Source organism: Egretta garzetta, unplaced genomic scaffold (assembly GCF_000687185.1).
Source record: "Egretta garzetta isolate BGI_Z169 unplaced genomic scaffold, ASM68718v1 scaffold231, whole genome shotgun sequence".
In the NCBI taxonomy this organism is placed as follows: Eukaryota; Metazoa; Chordata; class Aves; order Pelecaniformes; family Ardeidae; genus Egretta; species Egretta garzetta.
In genome coordinates this window covers 4,908,915-4,919,257 of record NW_009258727.1, presented here as the reverse complement: position 1 = coordinate 4,919,257, position 10,343 = coordinate 4,908,915, and positions in this window count along the sequence as shown.

The window sequence follows — 10,343 nt, the reverse complement described above, 5'->3', positions numbered from 1 at the left end:
TACAGTCTTTGGATTTGGCTGCCTGACTCTACATTCGCCCAGTTTTACTTGGATTTTTCTTCACAGAGGTCTCTGACCAACGCTGGTTTTTTTGGTTGTTTTTTTTGGTTTTGGTTTTGGTTGGGTTTTTTTGAGAGGTTACTTTTCTCACAGATCTGCAAGTGTTATGTGTATCATTACCTCTCTCGGCTGGTTCTGTTGGATTCACAGAGATTCATTTAAGTTCCTTTAACAGAAAACTTTTCTAACCCTGATCTTTTGACAAGAACCAGGTAAGGGAGGGATGAAACCTGCAGTTATGTTGGCACATCTGAGGAGGCAGAAATCTTCGGTAGAAGAATCAGGGGCAGCTGAAGGCAACTGGGCTGGCTCAGGCACGGGCAGGACAGGGAAGCCGGCAGGAGGCTGAGAAACTTCCATTTCCAGAGCAGAGGGCTGGAAGGGGGCATATTGCTGAGGAATGTACCCCTGAAGCTTTCTCTTCCTTCTGAGTGCAAAACTTGCATTTTGTGGTGTGTCCCAAACTGACTATATTTATTTCTAGCAGCCTTTCTCATGTGTCCACTCTACTGAGTTTGTGTTTCTTATACTCTTATGCAAGCTGCAGTTCTCTGAGACGGCATAGGGGGAGTGCCTGGTTTCTAAAGATAATTCGGAACTTTGGGGTAAAACTTTTTTTTCTGCAGGAGCTGAAATGGTAACATCAATTCCAAATCTAGTCAACTGAGATGCGTCTTTGAAATGAAAGAAATCAGCAATGTTTCAGCAAAAATAGATTTCCATCAGATTTGGAATATATTTTGCCAAAATTAAGTGTGAAAGGCAGTTCTGACAATAATCTTCTGTCAGCACTACGGTACTGTTTTGTCTTGGCTTCAAGTGCCTTCCATTCAGGTATATATTGCATATACACCATGAAAAGTTACTAAGAAAAAAAATTAACTAACTCTGCAGTTAAAATAAAACATGCATTCACACGCTTCTAGGAGGGGGCCGTTAAAAAAAAATATTTAGGTCACTACCTTTGCATATGAGAACCAGAACCCATTGTTACAATTTGAAAAGCCTGAACCAGAGCTGTCCGGTTGTCTCTGTTCTAATACAGTTCAGCAGCTGCTGGGGTTCTTTGACACTTACTGTGCTGTTATGCAGATATGGCCATTTCCCTCTGTTCCTCTCTCCTGTTTCCTGAGAAGGATTCCCTGAAATGGTCAGGGAGGTTTAAAACTGTGAAGAGGTAAGTGCTGTGGAAGGTGGAGTAGGCAGTAAAATAGGTATCGTATTTTCCTGTGATCTTTAAACTTTTTTTGCAGAGTGGGGTTTTGTTGGCTCATTTGCTTTCTCCGGGGTAGCTACAGTGCTGGGATTTTATATTTAACGTTTGTGTGAGCGTTTGGAGAAGGGCACAGCCGCGGGCTGCGTGTTGGGTGTAACACGCTGCTCCCTCGCCTTCCGCCGCTGATGGCTGCTGGGCAGAGCTGCAGGTCCGGTCTCAGAAGTGGACAGGAGCAGAGCACGGCTACAGGTGAGCTCTTATTATGCAAGGGCCAGGGGAGGCAGCGCTTACCCCTCCACCTCAGCCCCAGGAGGGGGGAGCTTGTGGGCAGCGAGAAGCTGGGGGTCGCAGGGGGGGGGGAGGGAAGGGGCTGGCAGCAGCACAGCTGGGGATGCCGGACTGAGGGATGCTGCAATTTTCTAAACTTTTGTGCTCTGTGTGCTATTAGCCGTGAGGGATTTCTTTCTTTTTCCTTTTTCTTTTTTAAGGAAAAAAAAAAAAATCCACTTTTGGATTGATGCTTGTCTTTAGCGGAAAGGTGTGCATGTGCCTTCAGCAAATGTTGAAGAAGGTTAGTTGCCTGGGAGAACGATGAGAGGTAGTATCCCTCCAAGCCTGTCTTGGAGAGAAAGATGCTGTGGCATTATTTAAGGCAAAGTGTTTCGGATGGTGGTTTTATAAAGAAGAAAATAGGAAGGTTAAGAAAAGGTTTGTGTGATATGACAGCTATGTTTTAAGTCAGCAATTCAACTTTTTTTAAAAAATTAGAATTTTCTGATCTTTCTTACTCATTGGAATGAGAAAGAATGACCTTTTCTTCTGGTCATTCATTGCCTCACATTTATTGAAGAAGAACCAAATACCTTTAATTTGCAGCAGAAATTGAGTAAAAAATGAAAAATAGTGTGGTTTTTTTAAGGTTATTGTGCAGCATAGCCATCAAGCTTTAAAATCAGGGTTAAAAATCATATGGGGCTATTGTGTTTAAATACTCTTTCTCCTGATACTTTGCTTTATTTTCTTGCATTTTGATCTCAGACTGATGTGAAGTCAAGTCATACCACATGAAGAAAAGTGTCTTCCCTTAGCAGTTTAACTCAGATTCAGTAAACATCTGCTTTGTAATACCAGCTAAGGAGTAGTTAGGGATTTACAGGAAATTTCTATGGAAACAATTCTTTTATTGAATTTATATTGGTCTTACATAGAAATCTCCAAGCAGACCTTCTGCTAAGATGCCATTAAAATGCTATGACTGAATAAAAATTTCATGTACTAAGCAACAATTTTCAGTATTTTCTAGGTTTCTGTCATTACATTCCTACCCCCACTCAAAAAAAAAAAAAAAAATCTATCAAAGGGATAGATGTTTGTCTACACCACAGTGGTTTGTTAATCCTGGGTTATTATTTTGGATAGAAAGCGTTATTAACAACATGAAAATTTTAATAGTGGTTTAGAAAGTTACAGTTGTGCTCTTAGATGAGTATTAGTGAACAGGGTAAACCCAGATTATCTGCAGTTACCTCCGATACAACCGAGTAGGCAGTAGACTGCATGGGAAGCCAAGGAAGAGCAGAGTCTGTTGTGAGTAAACGAGAAACGTCCCAAAGGTTTCTTACCTCCTCTAGTGGTAGGCACTGAGACACACACACACAGACCAAGGAAGATTATGCTTGACAAGGAAATGTGATATCACTTAGCTATGACCTAGTCTTGAGGTTTTGTCCATCAGATCAGTTATGTGGGGGCAAAGATACAAGGGAGCTGTATGTACAGTGAAACAGGGGAATATACAATAAGCATAAGTAGCAATTCTCCCAGCTCTGTAATAAGATTCCAGCGGGATAAAACAGCAGGACAGACCCTAAGCAAGCCAGAGATTAATGTTTCTGCATTCTCATTTAACTTGGTGTCCAGTCCATTGCTCATTCTGAAACTTAGTACTACATCCAAATTATGGGAAGTACCCTGTATGCACTCTTACAAAAAGCCATGTAAACTGTTTCAATACATGTGCTCTTTCAAGGTCTTCAGCCTCACTGGATGTAAATGGGTAACCTAAGCAGCAACTTTACCTTGCATTTCCAGTGCTGGTCTTGTCATCATGGTGCGGACATACTTGTTGCATCAGGGTGGAAGGGCCTGTCTCAGCGATGCTTTACAGAACCAAGGCAGGTATTCTGTGGTCCAAATTTCTTCTTCAGTTCTTGGGCCAAGTAGGTAGATCTCTGCTTAATTAATTTCTTTCTTCTCTGCTCTTCATTTGAACACAGCTACCCTCATCCAATTGTTGCTACTAACCAGCCCTGTTTATGAAAAATCTCATACATTTTATTTTATTTTATTTTATTTTATTTTATTTTATTATTTCTAGAAATAAGAATCAAAATTGTATCACTTGCAAGAAAGGCATGGTTGATACACAAGTAAACTGGTATTCTCTCACACTTGTGCCAGCAAATTAAATTGACCCATTCCACAGCTGCTACTCACTTTGACTACTTAAACTCCTTGCCATGTAATATATGCTCACAGCAAAAAGACTGCAAATTTTCCAAGGGAAACATGGTCAGGATACTCTTGTTAACATAGCAGCATCCCAGCATCGCCAGAGACCTAGCATACCCATTCAAAGTGATTTATGATAAAAGATAACAGGTTTTGTTTAGGTGGAAGATGACCAGGTTAGACAGTGCCCAGAGCTGAGCATACTTACTTTAAACAATATATAAGCAGAATTTTTCAGAGAAGCTTTAACAGTGAAATCTTCGCAAATGTCGGAGGAAGCATTAGAAGGGAAGCAGTGAAGGTGTTTCAATATTTCAGAAGTAGATAATGAAAAAGGTTAATAAAAAGTAGGATGAATAGCATATTTCAGCACAAATCACAGCCGTTTCCTAGGACAACAACCTTAGACAAATAACCAGTTAACATTTTTCCACCTTTACTGCCACATCAACAAAAAGGGAAGAATAATTCTTAACCTTTGTAAAATCAGGCTTTAGTGTTCTCATCTTGAAATGGATATAGCGAATGTCATCAGTATTCTCTCTTGCTCCCTTGGGGAGGTTTCTGAACAGATTCAGAAACCCAGAGGCTTTCTGTATGCCCCACATTCTTATCAAACTGCTTCAAACAAGTTTGCATAAATTTCAAATATCTGCTCTTAAATTATGGTCTTTAGGCTTGTCAGCTCAGGGCTCTTTTCCTTTCCCAAATCTCTCTTCCTCTTCTCTTCCTAATTTGTTCTCTTCTAGGTTTTGTTTTCTTTTGTACTGCATAAAATAATTTCTTTCCACAACGACAGAAAAGGATTAAAATGTATCAATCATTGGCAGAATTCATGCCTTTACTGATTGGGGTTCAAAACACACTTCAACACTGGAGAAGTAATTTTAGAAAAGGAGTAATTTCACAGATTACTATTTCCCAAGCTTTGACCATGAGCTTCAAAACCAGAACAACTACATTCCATTTCCAACTTCCTGAAAGATGCTGAATAACATTCTCTACCTGCTTACGTTCGGCATCCTGCACTTCCTGAACTATGCCTGCTCTACACAAGTTACTAAATGACCAACAGAAATTGCTGGCTGAGAAAAATTAATTACTAGAGGAGGTCAGTCTAAAAGCAATAAGCATATTTTCCGATAAACATCAAAGTGTTAGTTCTTATGAGTCCTTTATAGTAGAACAAAGACAACAAATCTAAGAACTCAGCCGGAGTCAGTAACTAGTTTTACACAGGTTCTTGCAAGATACTTGTCCAAGATACTGAATGTCAAGAAGCTTGCCCTTATTCCAAACATCCCAAATATTTTTATCTAACCATAGGCTGTCCTCTTCCCATTTATAGGTTGCTATTTTCTTCTCTACACTCTGGTGGGAATACTTTCAAATGTAGTCATATATTGGTTTAAAAAGAGTGAATTTAAATTGTAAGTAGTTATTTAAGAGAGATACAATATACTAGATAAGAGATAATTTGCCACACAAGAGAATTACCTAAAACAAGCTATTTATACTGTATTCATATCTGGCATAAATCTATTAAGTTCTCTGGTACAGTTACCTCTGTCTTTTCCTGGACATAGCCTTTTTTGTGCCAGAAACTGTCTCAGTTGAGCTGTAGGAATTACTAGAATTTCTTCTACTGCCTTCTTTTTAATCTTAAGTGTGTTCAGGCACAGAGATCTCATTTTCAAGAACCCTGAGGTACTGTTGCATGGGCAAAAAGGAGACATTCAGTCAAATGCCTTAGAAGCTGGCTGGAATTTAATCTTACACTTCTTTTAAGTGCTGTATAATCAGGAATGTCCAACAAGTAATAAATATTGTAATTGGCTCAGAGTTAAGAGAAAGTTAAGATGACAGTTCTGTGTGAAGAAGAATCAATGAATTCCCTAATGAGAATTATAAATATACTCAAAGCTGTATGTGCTATTTGATCAAGCAGGACAGTATAAATAGTCATGTAACTATATATTTATTTTAATAACGAATAGAAATCAAAGAACTACTTAAGAACTTGCAATCTATTGCTAAGCAAAAAGTGCCTAAAGGCTGTTAAAGGCACTGTAAAAACTCCTACCGACAATAGCCCTGGTCAGAGTTCATGGTTGCCCTGTACAAGCGCAGGTTGCACCCATTACTCTCTGGTTCTCCCACTCTTTATATTACAGCCCTTCTGACTATGTAGCATTGTAATTGAGACTATAGTGTATTTGTAAGATGCAGATTGAATACCAGTATAGAGAATATTTTCCGTCTCTGGATCTTTTTTTACTTTACTGAGGTATAAGAAAAACTTCATAAGTATCCGCATTTTGCAGATGGACTGGCTGAGTAATAAACATGCCTGAGGTCATGCACTGAATCAGTGGCAGAAGCAAGAATTAAATCCGCATATTCTAGTTTTTCTAGAATAAAGGCAATGGAGAAAAGGGTAAGACAAAGGATCAAAAAGCAATGAGACAAAAGATGACTTTTCCTAATAAAACAAGATAAGCTTCTGACTTCTGACATTCCAAGTTAATGCTAAAATTGGCATGAAACTGCAGAACCTTGCAATGGTAAGATGTGAGCAAGCCCTTCAGACAAAAGCTGAGCATGTCAAAGGCATCAGAGAAAGTGAGAATAGTTATAAATTACACCAAAACTAAGTCAAGTAATAGTCGAATTCTATAGCTACTTTTTCCATGTAAGAGTCAGTCTGTAACTGGACAGAATTGCATGAAAAAGTGATTTTTTTTTTATCATTTGATTAAGCTGTCGCCAAGAATTATTCCTTCAGAATGCATAAATTATAGATAAAAGAAGCTACTCTTCTTGACTGATTTTGCCTCTAGTAAAAGTGTGTTGTGTTACTAAAAACAAATCAGGGTTAGTATGCACTCACTCCTGTAATAGTCCCTGGCAGTTATTAGGAGGATTAAATTCATAGTATAAATACCACCTGTTTTAAGTGTCTGAACTGCTTAGTGACAGAGAATATATTTAATAAGAAACACAACTATATACAAGAAGTTAAAGTAGACAGCTTGTATAAACACTTCAGTAGTGTAACTGTTTAAAATATACAGGAGAAATCTTAAAGAGACTCATTAAGGGTCACAACTATTCTATGCAAATCTTTACTCAGTTTCATTAGCCAGTTTGATCCAGACCTCATGAGGAAGCCCTACTCCATGGCCTAATTATCTGTTCTTCCATGCTTAAGCAACCAAGGAGCCAGCTTCCTCTTTTCTCAGCTTTTGGAATTTCTGTATTTGTGTCACTGTCGTGGTGAATTTGTGTGCAGCTGGTTTCTGTGACCTTAAGTGATGAAAAATTACTGTTTTGAATTTCCCCTATAATTCTAGTTCTTCATGTAATGAAGTTTTGTTGATTCTACTGCAGGTAGTAGCTTGCTGTGTCGTAGAGGAATGATGGGATGGATTGTAAGCACCGGTATTAGGGACGTGGTTTAGTGGTGGATTTGGCAGTGTTAGGTTCATGGTTGGACTCAATGATCCTAAAAGTCTTTTCCAACCTAAACAGCTCTATGATTCAGCATGTTATCCTGACTTACAGAGCCATCATAGGTCTTGCTACATTTGCAAGAGTTTGTTTCCTCGCCAGAGTTTATAGGAAGTGAGGCACAAGAAAGAATTATGCTACCGGATCATTAGGGCCCATGAGAAGATATCCCTGTGTTTGTTGTCAGAATGCTAACTGTAGGGGTTTTGCTTTTATAGTTGAACTTAGCTTAGCTAAGATGTTCTCCTTACTGACAGTCTTCCATTTTTGTATAGTAATAGCTTGCCAGAAGAAAAACAGACACATAATAGATGTATTAAAAATTTGAAGCTTCAGAGAGTATATTTTAGCTTTTACACTTTGTCACTGCAAGAAGTTGATGATACAATTTTGAATAGTCTGCCCTTTCAGGGGTGATATTAATTAAATTATTGGGTTTTTTCTACTCCCCAACTGAAATTTAAAGGGTGATTGATGTCAGTAATTTTGGAGGCAAGTACTAAAATAATGTTCTTTAATATATCGGTTCAAAGAGTTAGAAAAAAAGAAGGGGTTATTAGCTTTAAATCTGGTCTGTTATATCTGACACTCTCCTTATTAAAGTAAATGATTAGTCTTTTCCCAGTTCTTTCATGAGGTGCTGATCTTACATTTTCAAACAGAAAGAAATATGATTTTTTTATTGGCTGAAAAACTCTCATCTGCCCTTTTTACAAACAAGAGAGCACTCACTTCATAGAAGCACTAAACAGGCACAATTTTCTTTTTAGCCCCATGCATCTTTTTATTATTAAATGACCATTGGATCAATCACTCATTGGGAATGGGAGGTTACACTAATAACAGAACCAATTTTGAGTTTTCCACTTTTTTAATTCTTGAAAAGTATGTGATTTTTCTCTTTTATATATATAATAATCGTGCCGCTAATGTATCTCATAAATGCCTTAGTAAAGTATGATTTCCAAGCATATTTGTGAAGAGAAATTGTTTTTACTGAGGGAGCCATTTATCTGCACCAACACAAGTAACTGTGTTTGTGATCACATGCCATTCACTCAGGCTTCATTCCATCAGAAGATACTTTCCTACATTGTGGCTTTGCTGTGAAACATAACGTATGTAAAGTTCTTGGTGGTCTTCGACTTAAATGCAATATACAAGTGTAAAAATTACACTCCTATCTGTACGCAGGGAACATATTATTACAGGTAAGTTTCTCCTCTGTAAGCAACAGGAAACTGCTTATTTTTAATTTAGATTTTTAAAAATCTGTCTCTGCATTTTATTTTCATTAATTTTTCCTATTTCTGGTAGTCTCCTGGACCCCTTGGTTTCAGCAAGTAAATTAAGCATTTATTACCCACTGCCTTCCTTACATCTTGAAGAGCAGAACCCTGCTACTGTTAATTTGATGTTATTGAAGAGCAGTGACTCATCATCCCATAAAGACTAAAATCTGATAAAAGGGTGATTTTATTCTCAAATGCATAAGGGGATTTTATATTATATAAAGGAATTTGTTTACTTCATCCCAGGCTGCAATTTTGCTTTAAGATATTGCATTTACTGAAATAAAGATCAAATTTGCTACAGATGTAAATTTGTCTCAAATTAGTATTAAAAATACACAAGTATGATCTGCCTCCCAATTTACTGTTTTAAAGCTGGGTGTGGGTGTGCCTTATTTGCAGCTGCTGGACTCTTGGCAGGGCTTACTAAATTATTTTGAGCAGATTGCCTTTATATATTTGTTGAGATCCTGCCAGCCTGAGGTTCCACTAGGCAAATAAAGCAGAGAATCAGCCTATGGTTGCATACTGGTGGGAAAAAAATTATCTAAGGAAAAATATATAATCTTTACTTGAGGAAATATAGGATTGCATATCTAGACAATTAAGAATCTAGAAGGTAAAGACTCTGATTTTGTTCAGTGTATTATGGAAAGTGAGTGTATGGGATAGAAGACAGTTTTGCTGCAGCAGCTGGAGCTGTTGAAGAAATGGGCTATATGCATCTCCACCAATAGCTTTGTCATCAGGTATAACTTATGGCTGAGAAAACTATAGGTTTCTTGCAGCTTCAGGCATCTCAAAATGGACAGACAAGACTAGAGGTGATTTTCAATTAAAAAAACCTAGATTTGACATCATTGTCTCATATTTCACGTGTTCAAGAAACCTTAGAGCAAGAAGAGACCTCTGGAGATCACTTAGTCAAACATCCTTCTCAAAGCAGGGTCTGACCACACCCATTTGTTGGTTTGGGTTTTTTTTAACATGTCTAGGAGATATTCAAAGAGATGGAGATATGTGGAGATTCCACAGTGTCCCAGGGCAATCTGAGTCCAGGGTTTGAACACCCGCACAGGAAAAAATTCTTTCTTGTGTTCAGATGGAATTTTCTGTGTTTCAGTTTGTGCCCATTGCCCCTTGTCCTGTCACTGGGCACCACTGAGAAGAGTCTGGCTCCAGAGTCTTCACTCCCCTGCAACTGACTATTTACACACATTGCTCAGATTCCCCTGAGCCTTCTCTTCTCCAGGCTGAAAACCCCAGCCCTTCCAGCCTCTCATATGCCAAATGCACCAGCCCCTTCGCTAACATCATGGCCTTCCAGGAAGTCTGTGTCTCTCTTGTACTGGGAGTCCAGACCTGCAAATGTGTCACCAGGGCTAAAAGCAAAGGGGCAGAATCACCTCTGTGTCCTGCTGGTAATGCTCTGCCTAATGCAGCACTGGATGCTATTGACCTTATTTGCTGCAAGGGCACATTGATGGCTTGTGTTCAACTTCTTGTCTACCGGGACCACCTCAGCCAAGAGAAAAAGTGGACATGGGCTTTCTGAGGGCAGAATAAACACTGTGATTTTAAAATGGTCTGTCTTGGATGATTACAGAATTGCTTAAGTTATAATGGAGTTATTACATCACAGATTTAATTTTTAAAACAACAACATCTGTTTCTTTTATGTCCAATCCATGTATAAAATCTTTTTGTGAACGATTTTTATGAAATTCAGGTGATCATTAAACAGTAATGTACAC